The sequence below is a fragment of the Astatotilapia calliptera genome, chromosome 9 (assembly GCF_900246225.1).
Source record: "Astatotilapia calliptera chromosome 9, fAstCal1.2, whole genome shotgun sequence".
Taxonomy (NCBI): domain Eukaryota; kingdom Metazoa; phylum Chordata; class Actinopteri; order Cichliformes; family Cichlidae; genus Astatotilapia; species Astatotilapia calliptera.
This window is the reverse complement of record NC_039310.1, coordinates 15,815,536-15,833,663: the sequence shown is the minus strand read 5'-3', so window position 1 is coordinate 15,833,663 and position 18,128 is coordinate 15,815,536. Positions and strand designations below refer to the sequence as shown.

At 39.3% G+C, this 18,128-nt stretch overlaps 1 pseudogene; it reads right to left on the bottom strand.

The window, feature by feature from the left end:
- Nucleotides 1–3,283: 3,283 nt before the first annotated feature.
- Nucleotides 3,284–8,590, bottom strand: LOC113028702 (trichohyalin-like; annotated as a pseudogene).
- Nucleotides 8,591–18,128: the final 9,538 nt, after the last annotated feature.

Here is an 18,128-nt window from a genome sequence, read left to right as displayed (position 1 = left end):
TCCACAACTATTTTCGGTTGCAGATGATAAAGGATTGAGAAAGTTTATTCATGCAGGTCCATATGACAGAGAATATGCATGTTCTTTTAGTTTTCATATTATAATTTATATTTAATTGTGTTGTGGTTTGCAGTGTTTTGTGTTCTTTTCACTTTAAATTTGTGAAAGGAAAAAGCTGAAAATTTAAATAGTTAAAACTTGAAATGTGAATAGTTGATTTTTGTATTATATGATTTATTTATTAAATTTTATGTGGAGTGAATAAATAAAAGTATATTTACGGTGGCCCCTAGAGACAAAGCACATACAAACTTCAAATCACGTACGAACTCTGAAGCATGTACAAACTCCAAAACACGTAAAAACACGTACAAACTCCAAAACACGTAAAAACTCCAAAACACGTAAAAACACATACAAACTCCGAAGCACGTAAAAACTCAGAAGCATATAAAAACTCAGAAGCACATAAAAACTCAAAACACGTACAAAAGACAACAGAAGTGCTCCAGGATGCTGGGCACAGTGTTGAGCCTTTGTTATCTTGTGGCTACACAAGCCAGCAAGTACCAACGACCGGATTTGGTGTGTGGTAATAACAGGTAAATGAACTTTTTTTTTAAATTATTTGAATATATATATGAGTGCCTGTGTATAAATACACAAACAATACACACATGCTTTCAATTGTGTGATTTAAGTGATCTAGTAGCTCTGCTTTGGAAGTTCAGTTCATGCTAGAAATGTGTTTTGGAGTTTATACGTGTTTTGTCTCTAGGGGCCACCGCATATATTTATATATAAACATATATAAATAAAACCACTTGTTTTTACGTTAGTAATTCCTTTTGTGCATAATTTTATATTATTGTTAATAATAAATTAATTAAAGCAACAAAACAACCTGAAGAGCCGGTTTGGTGCCGAAAGAGCCGGCTCTTTTTAGTGAGCCGAACCGAAAGAGCCGGATCTCTAAAAATAGCCGGAAATCCCATCACTACTAGTCACGTCATCACTTAACGACCAGATTAATAAGGTCACAGGGACTACACTGTGTAAAGAGCCTGCCACATTAAGTATAATGGTTTTTAATAAAAATGTTTCTGCCTCAAGGCTTCATGTTGAAAGAAAGCCTCTCTATTTAACCAAATCCAAATAATTATCTGAGCAACTTTGCTGCTGGATGCCTCCAAACTCCATAAATATGCAATAAACTGGTTTGGACTGTAAACAGAATCATGCTTTCCATCTAAAGTATTTTGGTTTGTACACTAAAAAGACTTCTGTAAGGGCTGCTGAACTGCTCCAAATGATGACTAATTTGGCAAAGTGTCTGCAAAGCCTCAGTAGGATTGTGATTTCAGAAATATCCCCAGTTGTTCTGGGAATATTTTCTGTTTTTTGTTTGTTCCACTTTTGTCTTTTGTTACCGGTCACCAGTGCCAGAATGTTAGACTCCAGTGAAAAGTCTATGAATCTGTGCCATGATGAACGAAAGCAGTTCTGAATGCAAAGGGGGGCCCAATCCTGTACTAGTAGGGTGTACCTAATAAAGTGTCCATTGAGTGTAAAGATGGTCTTTCAATTAAGAAAACAGTTGAAAGCCTTTAATGTTTTATTTCCTAGAGCATCCAAATGTTTTAGCGACTTTAGACCTCTATCTTTCCATGTTAACTTGAGCTACAATCCTCTATATTCACAATCAAAGTATGAGACAGTCAATCTAAAGAATCTGGAGCTTTCAAATGGACCTCAAAGATTTTCCCAGGAATACCTCAAATAACAACCCTACCTCAGACTTTGAATACTTCGTTTTAAGAGATGATGATACAGTGGAAAGTTTCTGTCTCTGTGATTATCTTCCTAAGACTCTAAATGTTGGGTTTGCTTTTAATTGTTCACAAGTCTGATGTTGATTACTTGGTAGTAAAGCTCCAAAAAACATTTCATTATCACCTTTTCTACTCTCTGCTCTGTGACTACAGAGTCTTGAAATGAAACATGCAATGTTATTAAATCTTCCCGCTTGGTGAGTAGTTGGCATCCTACATGCAAACTGCAGATGACTATGGCAATCTCATTGCAACCAAAGCAATCACAATTATGTTTTTGGTGCAGCAGACCCTGATTTCACCTGGCAACCACCACAAACCAGTGGCTTTACCCCCAAAGTTGCCAGGGGTGTGCAGCGCTGTGGTCCATTGATCACCTCTCCGGTTTGAGCCTGTCCAAAGACATGCTTGTCAATTGGTGATTCTAAAGTGCCTGTTGGTGTGATGGAAGTATTTAAAAAAGTGACGGCAGGGTGTGGAGACGGGAGCTGAGCCGAGGAAGCCTTCATGCATCAAATACCAAGAGTGTCAGGGGAACACCGGGGAGGACAACAACAAAACTAAAACAGGGAGCTAAGAACTTAATCACAAAAACTCGACTTCACTACTGTATGTTTTCAATGTTTTTGTCACTTTTTACAGAATCAAAGTCAAAGTAATGTCAGTACTTCCAAGCTTTAAACCCTGCATGGTCGTACTCTCTCCTGCACTCCATATTATCCTTTGTTGATCTACACACGTCTGTTGCTGCCACGGACGTCGCATGCTCGTACGTCATTGTCATGAGACACTCTTGTGAAGAAAATGACGAGGATTAGTAACGCAGTAATGTAGCCTGCTTACGGGAAAGTAACAGTAATCTAATTACCTTTTTTGCAATAGTAATCCCTTACTTTACTCGTTACTTGAAAAAAGTAATCAGACTATGCGGTGTTGCCCATCTCTGGTCCAAATACAGAAAGTATCATAGAAAGATTTAAGGTATCGTGCCACATTTGACCTCTGACCTCTTGTTCATGGTTAATAAATTAAGAGTCAAAGGGAAAGACAAATTTGAAACTTTGTTACTTACTACCGTTGTTTGGAATAGATAGGAATATAGGGAATTCTATATTTTTATTTAAAGACAGGACTCACATGTTTTCATTTCTAGTCTTTAAAACCTGTCTCTACCCATCTAGTATTAATTCCTTCTGAGATACAAGTATGTATATTATGCACACACACAAACACACATGCTGCTATTACCCATTTCTTGTTTTTATACCTAAGATGAATTATTGTTGAATGAAGACATTTTTCAAACACATGTAAAATGTGGCCAATTGTGTTTTTTGGGTAAAGGAAAAGGTAGAAGGGGGAAAAGGGGGGATAGAAAGAAGGAAAGAGAGAGGAGAGAAAACCCTAACTATCCCCTCTGAGCAAGCACCAGGCGACAGTGGATAGGAAAAACTCCTTTAAAGTGAAAGAAACCTAAAGGAGAAACCTATGGCAGAACCAGGCTCAGGAGGGGGCAGTCAACTGCCGGGACTGGTCGGGGGGTGAGGGTGAAAAAAGAAAAAGGAGGGAGGGGAAGGGGGAAAATGAAGATGGAATAGAGGTGGAGGAAGACGAGCTTACATCAGGTGAGAAGCAGCAGTGTCCCTCCTCCAGAACCAGTGGAAACGTTTTCTCTTCTTTTTTAGATATTCTTCCACCAGCACTTTTTTCTCAATGATGAGGGTTTTCAGCTCATCCATTGTTTCTGTGTTTTCTTTCTCAAGTTTGTTGCATCTTTTCACCATGTCTTCTAATTGTTCTTGTTTTTCTTTAAGATGGTCTTTCAGTTCTTTAACTGTTGCCTCCTCTATTTGCTTTGCCTTGTGCACATCTGTGTGCATGTCTTCCAGCTGCTGGTTTCTCTTCTGGATATCTTGAAGTCTACACTGCAGGTCTTTATGTGTTTTCTGTTGTTCTTGCTTTTGTGCCTGGATTTCAGTGTTTTTGTGCTTCAAGGTCTTAGAAAGTTCTTCAAGTTCTGTATTTTTTCTCAGCATTTCATTGATGCTACTCTGCATCGCTGAGCATTGATTTGCCAGTTTTTTCTTTTCTCCTTCCAGTACAGTTGTTTTGTACTTCGTTTCATTATACAGTTCTTGGAGTTCTTCATTTTTCCTCTGAAGAATAAGTTTTTCTTCTTCCAGTTGTATTTTCTGTTGGTCTTTTTCTTGAAGCAGCTGGTTATTTCCGTGCACTTTTTTATCGAGCCTGATTTGGAGCAATCTGTGTTTTTCCTCCATCTCGTCAACATTGGAGCCCATTTGTTTCAGTTTAATTTCCATTTGCTTCTTGTTTTGAAGCAACTGTTGATTTTTGTGCAGAGTTTTGTCATGTTTCACCTGCAGAGCTTTGTGTTTTTCCTCCATGGCTTGGAGTTTGCTCTGCAGGTCTCTCTGCTCTACGGGCTCTTGTTTCTTGTCTTGGAGGATCTCCTTATTTCTCTCCAGAGCTTCATCAAGCATAACTTGGAAGCCTTCATTTTGTTTCTCGATGTCCCTCAGCTTGCAATACATTTCTTCCTGATGTATTTTCTGTTGGTCTTTCTCGTGAAGCATCTCTTTATTTTTGAGCAGTGCTTCCTCAAGAGTCATTTGCAGCATTTTCAGTTCTTCCTCCAAGACTTCAAGCTTGGAGTCCGTTTCTTTCTCGAGCATTTCTTGTTGCTCTCTCTCTTGAATGAACTCTTTATTTCTGTGCACTGTTTTCTCGAGCCTGATTTGGAGCAATCTGTGTTTTTCCTCCATCTCGTCAACATTGGAGTCCATTTGTTTCTTTTCCATTTCCATTTGCTTCTTGTCTTGAAGCAACTGTTGATTTTTGTGCAGAGTTGCTGCATGTTTCACCTGCAGCGCTTTGTATTTTTCCTCCATGGCTTGGAGTTTGTGCTGCATGTCTCTCTGCTGTGTGGACTGTTGTTTCTCTTCTTGGTGGATTTCTTTCAGTTTTTCCAGAGCTTCGCCAAGCTTCTCTTGGAGCTCCTGATTCTTCTTGAGCATGTTTTCCTGTTTTATGCTCTCTTTTTTCTCCTTTTGGAGCAGATCTTTAATTTTTTCCAGAGCTCCATCAAGCTTTTCTTGGAGCTCCTGATTCTTCTCGTCTTGGAGAGCCCATTGTTTCTCCTCAATAATACCCTGTTTTTCTTCAAGCTGGTAGGATAATTCTTCTAATTTAGCGCTCTTTCTCTCATTTTCTTCCGTCAGGAGCTTAATCTTTTCTCTGTTCATGAGATTTTCTTTCTCCATTTCTTCCAGTCGCTTTTCCTCTAACTCTACCTGTTCATCCCAAGGAAGAGAGCTGATATAAGGGTCTAGGGACTCATACCATGGAATAGAGCTGGGGTCAACTTCTTGTCTTTCTTGCTGTTTCTGAGACATGTTGGAGTCTGTATACCGTGAGTACGGAAAGGATCCAAATGTTTGAAAATGCTTTACTGGTGAACGTTTGAATGCTGCTAACACAAGTGCTGCAAATAACGGACTGAAAGTTCTACATCCTCACCCCTACTTAAGAATTCATGAGGATCAAAGCTTCAAAGGATCAATGCTTTAGAAGCCTGTGACATCAGAATTCCATAAGCCAATGAGGTTGTCACATGACATTTTTGAATGAGGTCATATTTTTGTATGAATTGTTTTATAAATAACATCAACATTCCGTGAGCCAATGAGGTTCTTACATGACTTTTGAATGAGGATAATTTTTTTACTTGGAAAATTACCAATAAAGTTTCAATCCCTGTTATTTTTGTAAAAAAAAAAGTAGTATTATTGCAATAACATACAAAGTGAGTAAAGAAAGTAAGTAAAAGTACAGTTTTATTTATACAGCACCTTTCAAGACAAATTCATTTTGTTTGTGTTGTATTGGTAACTCGTTGAAGTGTTACTGGGTATCATAACCAGACAGTTTGCACATACAGTGAGTGAAAGCATTGGGTGGACTGAATCAGGGTGTAGAGGATGATGATTTGTGCTGAAAAATAGAAAGTCCAGGTTTTTTCTTTTCAGAAAAAGCAACTGCATTGAGTTAGAGAAGCTACAGTTGGTCTCTGTGTGAGACTCACAAAAAGAAAGAAGTATAAAATGCATAACAGGTGCATGTACAGCCAAATATGGGCATGTGCACACTTTTTTAAATCCCTGCTCTGCTGGATGGAGTTCTGCCAACAATCCCCACAGGCCTATTTAACAATCTCCCTCCCTCAAACTTCATATCATATGCTCCTACATGTGGGCGTGTGTTTGCGTGTGCGAGTGTGTGTGTGTGCGTCACTGTGTGAACTCTGAATTGGGTGCATTTTACGGTCTTTCTGCCAGGCTACGTCATTTCTCTAATGGCTCCGTGCTTTCACATTGGCAGCGTTACGTTACATGAATCATTATTTACAAAGATATGGGCAAAGGACCAGTCATGAACACACTTGGGTTCGGTAAAAGCACATTAACTAGTAATTGTGTGGCTGTTGTAGCATTAATACAAAGAAACAGCATCAGTTTTCTCCTGCATGACATCATTTTTGTTTAGTTTTCTGAAGTCAGCCCTGAAACCAGTGCTGAACAACAATGAGAGAATTTTTAGCATTTGATTTTTCTATAATGCCAACTAACATTTCTTTGCTATTTACCAGTACTTGGAGGTAAACATTTATGCTCTAAATGCTGCAGATAGGTCTACCTGGTTGAAAGGGAAAGCAGAAAAGAAGGGAATGTTGTTTTGGGGGTCTTAATAGTATGTCCTTTGAGTGTGTTTTACGTCACTACCACCCACGGCTTTTCCTCCACATATGGTGAGGTTCCAGGAATCTGTTTCCTCAGCCTGTTCTTGATGACATGGGTCACATCACTGACACTGCACATGCTGAGGAGAGATGGACCAACAGCTCAAGGCTTAGAACACTTGGAGGGTGACTGTTGGCTTTAGTGTTGGATTATGTCCTAATCTTCAATAAAAAAGAAGTAAAAAGGCTTAAAGATCAATGCACATGAACTTTCAAAGCTAAGAGCTTTTACTCTGGTTTTAGTGGTGGTTTTAGCGCATTATATTTAATGCCTGTAAAAAAAAACTGATGTTTTCTGGCAACGTGGCAGAATCATCAAAAGCAAATAGGCTTAGTCACTCTTATTTTTTATTTTATTTATTTGCTTTGAGCTTAAAGATTGCTTCCTTTCATATACTGGGTATGAGAGCTAACAGCACTTCACACAAGGAAAAGGTAACACAAGCAACAAAATCTGCCTCCCAGTACACAAATCAAACATTATGTCTCATTTGCATAACCTGTAAAATATCAACATATAAAGCAACAGTTAATGATGGAATAAAGGAATAAAAAACACGTTATCTGTGCACTTCTTGTGTGTCATTTCTGTTATGGTCTTCGATTTTGACACAGGGTTTTTGTGTTTTTGTTCTCCTTTTTAATAATCGTCTTCACTTTGATTCTTTGGTTGCTTATTGTGTTTTCAGCCTTGTTTCTTTTGTGACAGTTACTGTTGTGTTTGTGGTATTCCTAGCCTTCCCTGAATTTCCAATATAAAGTTAATTCTCTGTCTCAATGTTAGTGAGTCCCTGTTTCATGACTTTCCTGTATTATTTTGATAGTCATGGGTCTGTAGTTTACTTCATTGTGTCCAGTTTCAAGGTGTCTCCACTTTACCCTCATCACCCTTAGTTGCTTAGTAGCTTTTTCCTTGCTAGAGTTTCCAATTACCCTAGAGGCAAGAGAGAGGTATCTTCTCTCAGCTCTTGATTACAAAGCAAATAAAACAATTTCTCTAAATGTCGAGGTGGTCTTGAATCTTTTAGGCAATAATGTCACAGTAGCTGTCTGATGTCATTTTGGCTTTTCCCCCCCATGACAGGTAGACAAACACAAGAGATGTAAGAAGACAAGCAGTATAGATGACTTAAATTTCATTGGCTAGATGCCACTTTTTTTCCTTCACTATACTCTCTGTAAAAAATACCGCAAATCCCAGAATGAGGGACACTATCAAAATAAAACTCGACCCTTTCTGAAGGGTGGAAATCCCCAATTTAGTGGGCTTTAAATCAAATCCACACTAACACTTTGTTAGCCAGAATCTGCCTCATTCCCATATTATAGCAATATCTGCGATGCTGAAAAAAGTCTGGATAGGTGGCATATGCAAAGTAAAGATATCTTCATTAAATAATCCATTTCACACCCGGTGGTTCTTGGTGTAAAGGCTGTCTCTGCATCCAGCTGCAGAGGATTTGAGGCAAATCTGAAGCTCAAAGCCTTCCAGTTAAAACAGAATGAAGCAGCCTGTGGATTCCCACTTAGATGCCACTTGGATGCAGCTGAATGCTAAATTGAAATATTTATGTACACTTGGCCTCTATTTACATACTGTGGTATTTGCACTTTCCAGACTTTTGACCACATTTGAAGGATCAGCTAATCCCAGAAGTAGGTGTTCTTGCAGATAGCAACTGCAGATTTTCTCATTTGAAAAATCCTTTAAGACTGATACAGTATAAGAATACAAAACTTAACTACTGACACTGATGTCTCAATACTAGCAATAAAATAACTAGTATTGGTTTTATCCACACAACTTGATGATCCGCTGATATGTGAATGTGGATATTGATATTTGAACCAAGCTGCAGCTCATTTTAAACTTTATACCAGATAATTATTAGTATGCAGCCGCTGCTATCATGAATTCTGGAAACTTAATCAGTCGCTCATATTCCACTGCTTGTTCATGCAAACGTCTAATCAATCAGTAGCATTAGGTTTGTAGAAATGGTCACAATGACCAGCTGAAGTTCAAACCGAGCGTCAGAATGGGAATAAAGGGGATTTAAGTGCCTGACTTTCTGAGTATTCCAGAAACTGGGATTTTCCCACACAACCATTTTTACAGAAAATGGTCTGACAAAGAGAAAATATCAACTGGGCTGCAGTTCTCTGGGCAAAAATGCCCTATTGATGCCAGGCAGTTCAGAGGTCAGAGGAGAAGAGTCAAACTGTGCCAAGCTGCTAGGAAGACAGCACTAACTCAAATAGCCGATCATTCCAACCATTGTTTGAAGCAGAGCATCTCTGAATGCACATTATTTCTGACCATGAAACAGTGAGTGGAAGATCACATTGAGTGCACCTCCTGTTAGCTAAGAGCTGGAAACGGTAGTTATAATTCACAGGTGCTCACATTGACTGGTCTGATGAGCAGTGTTGGTCAAGTTACTTGAAAAAAGTAATCAGTAACTAATTACTGATTACTTCCCCTAAAAAGTAATCCCGTTACTTTACTGATTACTTATTTTCAAAAGTAATTAATTACTTAGTTACTTTTTAAAAACACGATTTACAACCTGAAAGAGGTGATAAAGCGATAGATCTTTCAGCCCAATTCTACTTTTTCTGCATAATCCATCATACAAAATGTAAACAAATGGAAAAGTCTCTTTTTTTTTTACTTTCATAGTTTTATTAATTTTAATTTTTTAACTTTATGCATCAAGCAAAAATCTAATTATATGCAACATTCTCTGACTGGAAGAAATTTGTTTAATATTTAAACCTATTTTCTGCACATTCCAGCACATAAAATATATATATATATTTTTGTGTTTACACTCAGTCTTTCAAATAGATGCAAGTAAAACACAGCAGAAAATAAATAAAGTCAAAGACTAGCGGTCCTTAGGCGGAGGTTTACCCTGGTGCAGGTGTGCCGCAGCGGTCAGTGGAAGGATACGGCAGTTTCTCTGTGAATTTCCCATTACGTGGTAGCGCACTTGGAGCTTGCTTGGAAGTTTAGGGGTTTTTTTCGCTGTAAAAAGATGTTTTCTTCCCACGCACAATGCTAATGGACGTTAATGTTTTTGTCACTTTTTATGGAATCAAACTCAAAGTAAGGTCAGTACTTCCACGCTTTAAACGCTGCACGCTCATACTCTCTCCCTTACTCGATATATGATCCACTGTTGATCTGCACACAGCTGTTGTCCCGACCGTCGCACTTGCTTACGTCACTGTCATGAGACATTCTCGCAAAAAAATCACGGTTTTAGTAACGCAGTAACGCAGCGTTCCTACGGGAAAGTAAAGCTAGTAACGCAGTAACGCGTTACTGCCCATCTCTGCTGATGAGTCTCAATTTCTGTCACATGTTAGGGTCAGAATTTGGCATAAATAACATAAAAGCATCCATCCTGCCTTGTATCAGCTGTTAGAGCTTGTGTTGGGGTGATGATGTGGATATTTTCCTGGCTCACTTTGGGCTCCTTGTAACCAGCTGAGCACAGCCTGCCTGAGTATCATTGCAGACCATGTCCATCACTTTATGAACACAGTGTACCCATCTTCTGATGAGTGCTTCCAGCAACTGTGTGATGCTATCGTGTCAATATGGACCAACTATCAATGAGGAATGTTTCCAGCCCCTTGCTGAATCAATGCTGTGAAGAATTGAGGCAGTTCTGAAGGCAAAAAGGCATCCGATCTGATATTAGCAAGGTGTACCTAACAACGTGGCTGGTGAGTGTATTTTAGTTGGGCCATTTTAGCATTTAGTGCATGCTTTGCTTCACACCACATCCCCATTTCCTCTTCCTCTATTACCAAACTAGATAGGCTCAGCTCACGCCAACATTTTCAAGATAGTTAATTTACAATATCTTGGCAACAACATGCTTTTTTCAAAGACTTCAAATATCTGGTCATCCCACCCAGCGTGGAAGCAAAAAGTAATCCAGCTGCTGTATGATTCATGGAAACATTCAAAGCTCAGTGTCTTACCATGCATCAAGAAAAGCCAGTGAAAAAAAGAAAGAAAAGTTTGCCAGCTGATCTCACTGTCAAATTTTATGAGTAGGTAATATTACATAATTTGTTGAGCATATGCATCCTCACAGCAGTTGACACCACCGGGTTCTGTGTCCAACACAGAGTTCGGACCACCTTATTCTCCCACCATCTGCAATCATGCAGAGTGGATGCTGATATGTGAATGGAGAGCGCTTAAAAGAACACCTGTTTTTCTTATTGACGGCCGTGTTTATACCAGTAGCATATCCACACTTGTTGGACAGATTCTGAATAAAGTTCACAGACTGTGTTATTGGCACAGGGGAAATGTAACTGGGTGAGAAGTTATTTGATAGCAGACACACTATCCTTGCTTAAATGCATTGTGCATTGCATATTGATAGGAATGACTTTTACAGATGCTATAAAAGCTTTCAGAGAAGAAAAGTTAAGTTGGCTCTTTTACATAGAACACCTGGTTCTGGTTTGGTAATGGACTTGATTGTCTGCTAGTCTGCATCAGTCAAATAGGTCACAGTAAATATGGTCATGAATAAAACAGTTCAAGGCAAATTTGGGCAAATAGCACCCGCACTCTTTAGTGACTGGTTTGACTGAAGCTTGCTAGTTTTGGAAAGAAATTAATACAGGAAATTGTGGCGATGATGCTCTAACAGTGACAGAATTTCCAACCATAGACTCCATCCATCTGGAATCACTCCGCTACTGTGTATCTGGGGACTGAGCTGTTCGGGTCAGAGGACATGGAAAGGTTTGTCATTAAAAGAGTGTTGAGAAATACCTCGGAAGGACACTGCTACTCTTCTGAAACGTGGCCCAGCCAATAATAACAACAGACATAGAAGGCGAGGTGTAATGTTAGATGACAGGAGTGGTTGTAGAAGTTTTACAGACGTTTTCCCGCTGGTTGTTACTTCTCCTGGATGTTTGACCTGCTTGTGTGATGTTTACAGTTTGACGTTGAAAGATTTTTGCCAAGTTCTTCAGCTTAAGCTAGAAGGCTGTGCTTACTTTGAATTTGACACCTGTACACATGTTTGCGTTGTGCGCTCTTGATGATCAATATTTAAAATGGTCCTTCTAGAAGTCCTTTGAAACTGGCCGATGTTCAGAAAGTAGAAAGGACATCCACTAGTAACAAGGTCCATGGTTTTATCAAGTCTTGTCACTTGAAAGCTAGAGAAACCCTAACACACACACACACACACACAAAAAAAAAAAACTGAAACTGCTGTAAACCTCTACGGGTCCAAGTGTTAGTGCAACAGCATGATGGCATCATCTGTTACCCGGTTGAGTCACTGGAAAAGCTATAGATTAACCACTTATGTTATGAAGTATTACTAGAAGTACTTTAATGGAAGAAGGAGATGTTCCAACATGTCTAAATTTTAATTTAATTTCATGTCAAGGACAGCAAAGTTTATTTGCAGCCCATTATCATATTGCATAAGTACCAGTGGGCTTTAGAAGCCTTCAACAGTGACACTAGTTTAACAGAAGCACACAGTGGATGGATGACCCAGGGGAAAAAAAAAAAAAAAAAAAAAAAACACAAGCAAAATGATAATCCCACCGTGCAACATGTAGTTAAATTGCTAAAATAAAAATTCTGAAAATGCTCAAATGTGATCAAATTCAAGGGGGCAGGTGAGGTAGGGGTTAAAGGGAAGGATGAGTGCATTGGGAATTTTGTAGCGTGTCTAAAGTGTCAGATAACTTCAGGCTGAAAAAAATAAGGGAATGAACTAAAACTGAGAAGGATAAACCAGCAGAATACATGACAGACATATATCCTTCACTGTCCTGATTTTGTTAGGTGTGGCTGTGTGCAGGCAGGAATAGGACCCAAGGTGCAGACTCCGGAGACAGAACTTAAACCAAAACAGCTTTAATGCTGAACGCAAACATCATATAACTAGAAAAACCTCAAAATAAACTTACACCAGTGGATACGCAAAACACACAGCAACGTAACCAGTAGATCGCCACACAGACACAGAGAAACACTGGGCTTAAATACACAGAGGGAGCAATCAGGGAATGAGTAACAGGAGGGAAACACAGCTGGGACAAATCAGAACTGACGAGACCAAAGAAGCGTAAACTGAACACACTGAGATAAGACACAGACCTTCAAAGTAAAACAGGAAACGCATAACACAGACTCACATGCAGGCACTACAGAGGGAACAGAGACGTGGGAACAGGGCAGACACAAACACTGACTGAACACGGGGATATAGGAACTTAAGATACACATAGACGCGAACTAGACAAGGGGATGCAGGTGATAGGGGAGACAGAGCAACTAAAGAAGACAGAGACCTAAGCCATAAGACAGAACTCAAAGAAACCAAAAACTAGACAGTATAAATAATATCATAAACTCAAAAACCCTGGGTCGACGACCCAGGCATCCTAACAGATTTTCATAATGTATGTGAAGGACATCGAAGAAAAAAAAGAAAAGAAAAGAACAAGCCTTAAAAGTCAGCTTTAAAATGACAGCTGATATTTTTTTCTCGAAAGTTGCCTGAGCTCTTAAAAAAATCTCACTTTCTAAACTTACAATAAAAATAGTGGTTGATAAAGAGACAAACTATATAATAAGTTATTCATTTGTGTGCATGTGTCTATCTGTGTTTTTGTGTGTTAGGGTGGGGCAGCGATGGACATTTCAGACTCCCTGATGAGCTGCAAGGACGGTTGTGGATAGTCTGGCCTGGAGGAAGGGAAATCACCATTTCACATCTGTCAGTGAAATCAACATTACTTTCCCCCCCCGTTTTTTGTCATTTTTGGACAAATATCAACTGAAAAAGGACAGACATGGTTTGATTTAGTGCATTGAAAAATGAGTATGGCTTTGAATTCCATGCCTTTTCATATTTCATTGGAACCTGCCACTGTGAATTTTCTTTCATTGAACCGACAGCTGTAGGTTTTTCAATACATTCACACAGCTGCTCCAAGAGCTGTAAATTCTTTGGTTTCTTTTGCCAACAATTCCAGAAACCAAAGTATCTGCAGTTTAGGTTTGCTTTATTTTCATTTCTCTTATGGCCTACACTGCAGTCTTATATCCTGAGGTGCTGCTCATCTGCTTAAAAGCAGTAAAAACAGATATTAAGACAAGTTCTTGCATTAATTGCAACCATGTGCAGCTGGTGGGAGCTGTAGCTGCACGTGGAGCAGCCGTGTGTCTTGATGAGTCTCTATAGCAGTTTGATATTCAACAGGAAACAGGGACAGGAAATGTGCACTGGCTTTGCAACGCTGGGATACATTGGACTCACTGCTGAACAAGCTAGAACAGAAATCCAGCAGCTGGTTGGATTTGTTTTGGCCCAGGGCTGACCAACTCAGGGCCTACCAAGACCTAGACAAATGTCCTCACTGATAACAAATAGTTTCTGCCACAGTTCTAAAAGTTCTATCAGCCCAAATTTATATACAGTCATGCAAAAAATGAAAAATTCAGTCATGGTAAAAACTAAGTATACGGTCAATGCTTCCATAGGAATTAAGATGGTAAGTAGCAACCAGGTGCTGCTAATCAAATGTACCTCATTAGCTGATGAAGTGAGTACCTGGAGAGGTTTTGACTGTTTTCTGGTCTGGAGCATTTAGGTGTGTGTTAACGCAATGCTATAGTCCTCGTAGGATTGGACGTTCCAGCAAATTCACCCTGCAGCCGGGCCATGCAATGCTCAGAGAAACTGGGAAAAAAAGTATGTTAATGTTAAAGTTCATGATAGTACAGCAGGAAAAAGACTGAACAAGTTTGATTTGTTTGGAAGGGTTGCCAGGAGAAAGCCTCTTCACTCATCTCAACAAAGGACATTGCAGCATGGTTTATGTTTGCAAAGTTCAATTTCAAAGTGATGATGTCTGGCCATAATACACAGTGCCGTCTTTGGTGAGAACCAAATGCTGCATATCAGCACAAACACCTCATACCAACTGTCAAACATAGTGGTGAGGGGTGATGGTTTGAGCTTGTTTTATACCCACAAGATGGCCACCTTGCAGTTGACTATGAACTCCTTTAGTGTTTTAGAGTCAAATGTGAGGTCAGAGTGACTGAAAAAGAAAATAAGAATCAGTGTGTTGCAATGACTGAGTCAAAGTTCAGATCTGAACCTACTGAAATGCTGTGGTCCTCAAGAGAACTGTGCAAATGAATGGCCACAAATCTCAGTAAGCTAAAGCAATGTTCTGAAGAACAGTGGGCCAAATTTCCTCCATAAGTCTGTGAGAGACTGATAAAGTCAAAACATATAAATTAGTTACTAGTTACAACAAGCTTCTGAATGATCGGTGTCTAGTTTCGTATAAAAGTGAACACTTTCGCATGACTTTATGAGTGTGTGAAAGCTTTAGTTTTTCTAACTTTTATGAATAACACCATACAGATTGAATGACAATCACAACAGTGATAACATAAAAGGCTTAAACTGCTGCCAATCGCATCAAAACATTACGCACAAGTGAACACGTTCCTCAGATCAGGCGCAGGGCTACGTAAAAGGAGCGGTCTTCAATTACACAGTCATGAAAAATAACAGTGACCTTTGGATTGTCCCCGAAGTAACCTGGCTTAGTTTTCATCTTTTCTGATATGCTGAACTTTGAATGTGCACCATTGCTGTGGAGAAACATGAGAAGATCTGCCGCCAGTACAATGGAAAGTCATCACAGGAAGTGAAGTAGTAATTTGTTGTTTTTTAGAATCTGACTGATCAAATCCATTGGCAGACGTTAGAGTGTATGTCAGTAGTATTGTCAATCTTCTGATCGTGTTTACATGTGTATGCATAGGAAGACTCGGAATTGGCCCAATGGTTTGAGCCAGTTGAGCTCTAATGTGTGAAACTATTTGGCACATGGGATTATCATGAGAAGCAGCGCCAGAAGAAGAAAGAAAATGGGAATGCTACCAAGATGTGCATGAAAGTCAAAACACTTGCTGATGCAATACAGGTTAAAACCACCACCACAATCCACAACAGTCAGAGATACACTCTTATTTTTACACTGCATTGGCTGGAGGTTTATGGAAACAAAGACAAAGTTTACTATGTGAAGCAAGTCAAAAGAGTAGAATTACAAAAACATCCCTTGCATGATGTCAAGTTTTGAATTAAAGTTTGACAGAACTCATTAATATTGGAATTTTTTCACCTGGGCTCAAGAAGATTTTCGTCATATTCTACTAACGGGATAAGTGGAAAGACGTAAGGAACATGTCTACAAAAACATGGGGATTTTTATTTATGAGGAAGGGAAAAATGACACTATGAACTCTTAGCTCTCGCCTGTAGAACAACATGTTTTCAAAGACTGTTCAGAAACCCCTTGGCAACCTTTGGTCTCTAAGGGAAGCTTTGTATTCCTGATTGGTTGGCAAAGTTGCAAAGAGGGTACTGCACCAAAACCCCATTTTGTTTGTTTTGGTTGTTAGTAGATTGCTGTAGTTGCTCAAAGTTTGCATAGATGATGCCACTCACTTGAAAAAGTACGACGCAAACTGGCAACTGAGAATGTTTGACTTCAAAGTAAAACTTGTGATGTGTTGCTGGATAGGCGAAACTTTTCCTTTGAAGGTGAACACTCTCTGCATCCAGTTTGTGTTGTACTTTTTCCAGTTTTTCCACATTTTTCATTATCAACCTGTGATTATCAGTTGGGCTACCTTTATGACTAATTTCATAGCTAAAACCAGCATTCTCCATCAACCACTTACCAACTGATTGGGCAACATACATTTTCCCTTGTGAATGGCTGTTGTTGGGGAGGTCACCAATCAATCTCTAGGCCTGTGCGACTGGGGTCTTAATGGACTTGGCATCTATCATTGACAATTTCTGTAACTTTACAAAAACCAGCAGTTCAACATAAGGTAAAGTACAATCCTTTCCCATGTAGGAGGTGGTAAAAAAATTGTTGCTCACACTGTAACTTTATTTTTGACTTTCTATAGATCCACTCAAAGCTTTGTGATGTAATTATGAATTATGAAGAATGGAAATGAGTTGATCTGTGGCAATAAACACTGTTTGATTGACCAGTAGGTGGGAAATAGTAGAACTGCTTTTCCATGAGTTTCATATTTTCCAAAAACATATCACAGTTACCACAGAATAATTGAAGCAATGTTTCTCTATCATGGTGGTGACCACAACTGCTCAGTATTTGCTTCATAAAACTTGCCTCGTTTGCACTGACCTGAAGAACCAAACCGTAAATTCTTACATGGGATGCCACCTGCCATAGAGCGTTTAAACCTTATAAAATGAGTGCTGAAATACATCAGAGGCTGCCTTAATTACATACAAAGAGTTTTGGAGAAATGACTAAGAGTGGGCATCCAGCATTAAACCTTGACTCTTCCTCTAAATGGACATTTTCCAACATATTCCCATCACTGACCCCTAAAAACAACTGGGTTCTGGCTACGTTTTTGGGAAATACTCAGTAAAGTATGAGACACTGTAACCGGTCCAAACTGTGCTTTGGAGAACTTTGAAAAACCTAGAAACAACATAAAGTCTACTGCAAGGATGACGGAGATATGGGGCCAAAAGAGGGGACTCCCAGAAATCCACAGAGACTTTGCTCGATCTTTACTGAAAATCCATCACTTTCATGGAACACAGAGCACAGGAAAGCTCAAGCTTTACAGATAAGCTGGAGCCAATACAAGCACTGATGTCATCATAAATACGGCCTTGGCAAGACCTTGCTAATGATGGATTGATGATTATTCATTCAACGTCACTGGCCCAAGCTTAAGTGAGATAAAACCCCAAGAAGCCTGTCTGATACTGAATTCTTACGTTTCTTTTATGATATCTTTTTACGCACAAATGTGAGAAGCTGAGAGGCTGAATTCCAGGATTTGAGTTCTTTTAGTACACAACCTCCTGAACTCTCCTCGGACTCTGTGGCTTGAAAAGAAAAAAATCAGCACTTCAGCATTAAACAAGCTTACAGTTTAGTAGCATCTTGATGATTCTGTTGGGTTAAATATCTAATACAAAGCTTACATAACAACTAAGATCGGAGCAATCAAGAGTGTAACAATGGTATCACTGGTGTTATTGTACTTTGTTGCACGAGTTTGCTGGCAGGTAGCTAGTTGAACGGCCTCTAATAGGATCAAGGAAGAAAATCTGACATAAAAAATAATCCCACATAACAATTTGCATATTCTTTAATGTTGAATGGTACAGTTCACCAGATGTCACCGCTGCACTCTGAACAGGAATTCTCCAAGCTGCAGGCCCGTGCTTCCCAGCCACATAAAAGCTCTTTCCAGGTGCCAAATAAGCAAGGATCAAGTCTTTAACCACCCACGTAGGTTCTGATACTCAAGCCTTTTCAGCAGTTTTTTTTTTTTTTTGAGAAAAAGCATTTCTTTAGGACTGTTAGATGATTACAAATCC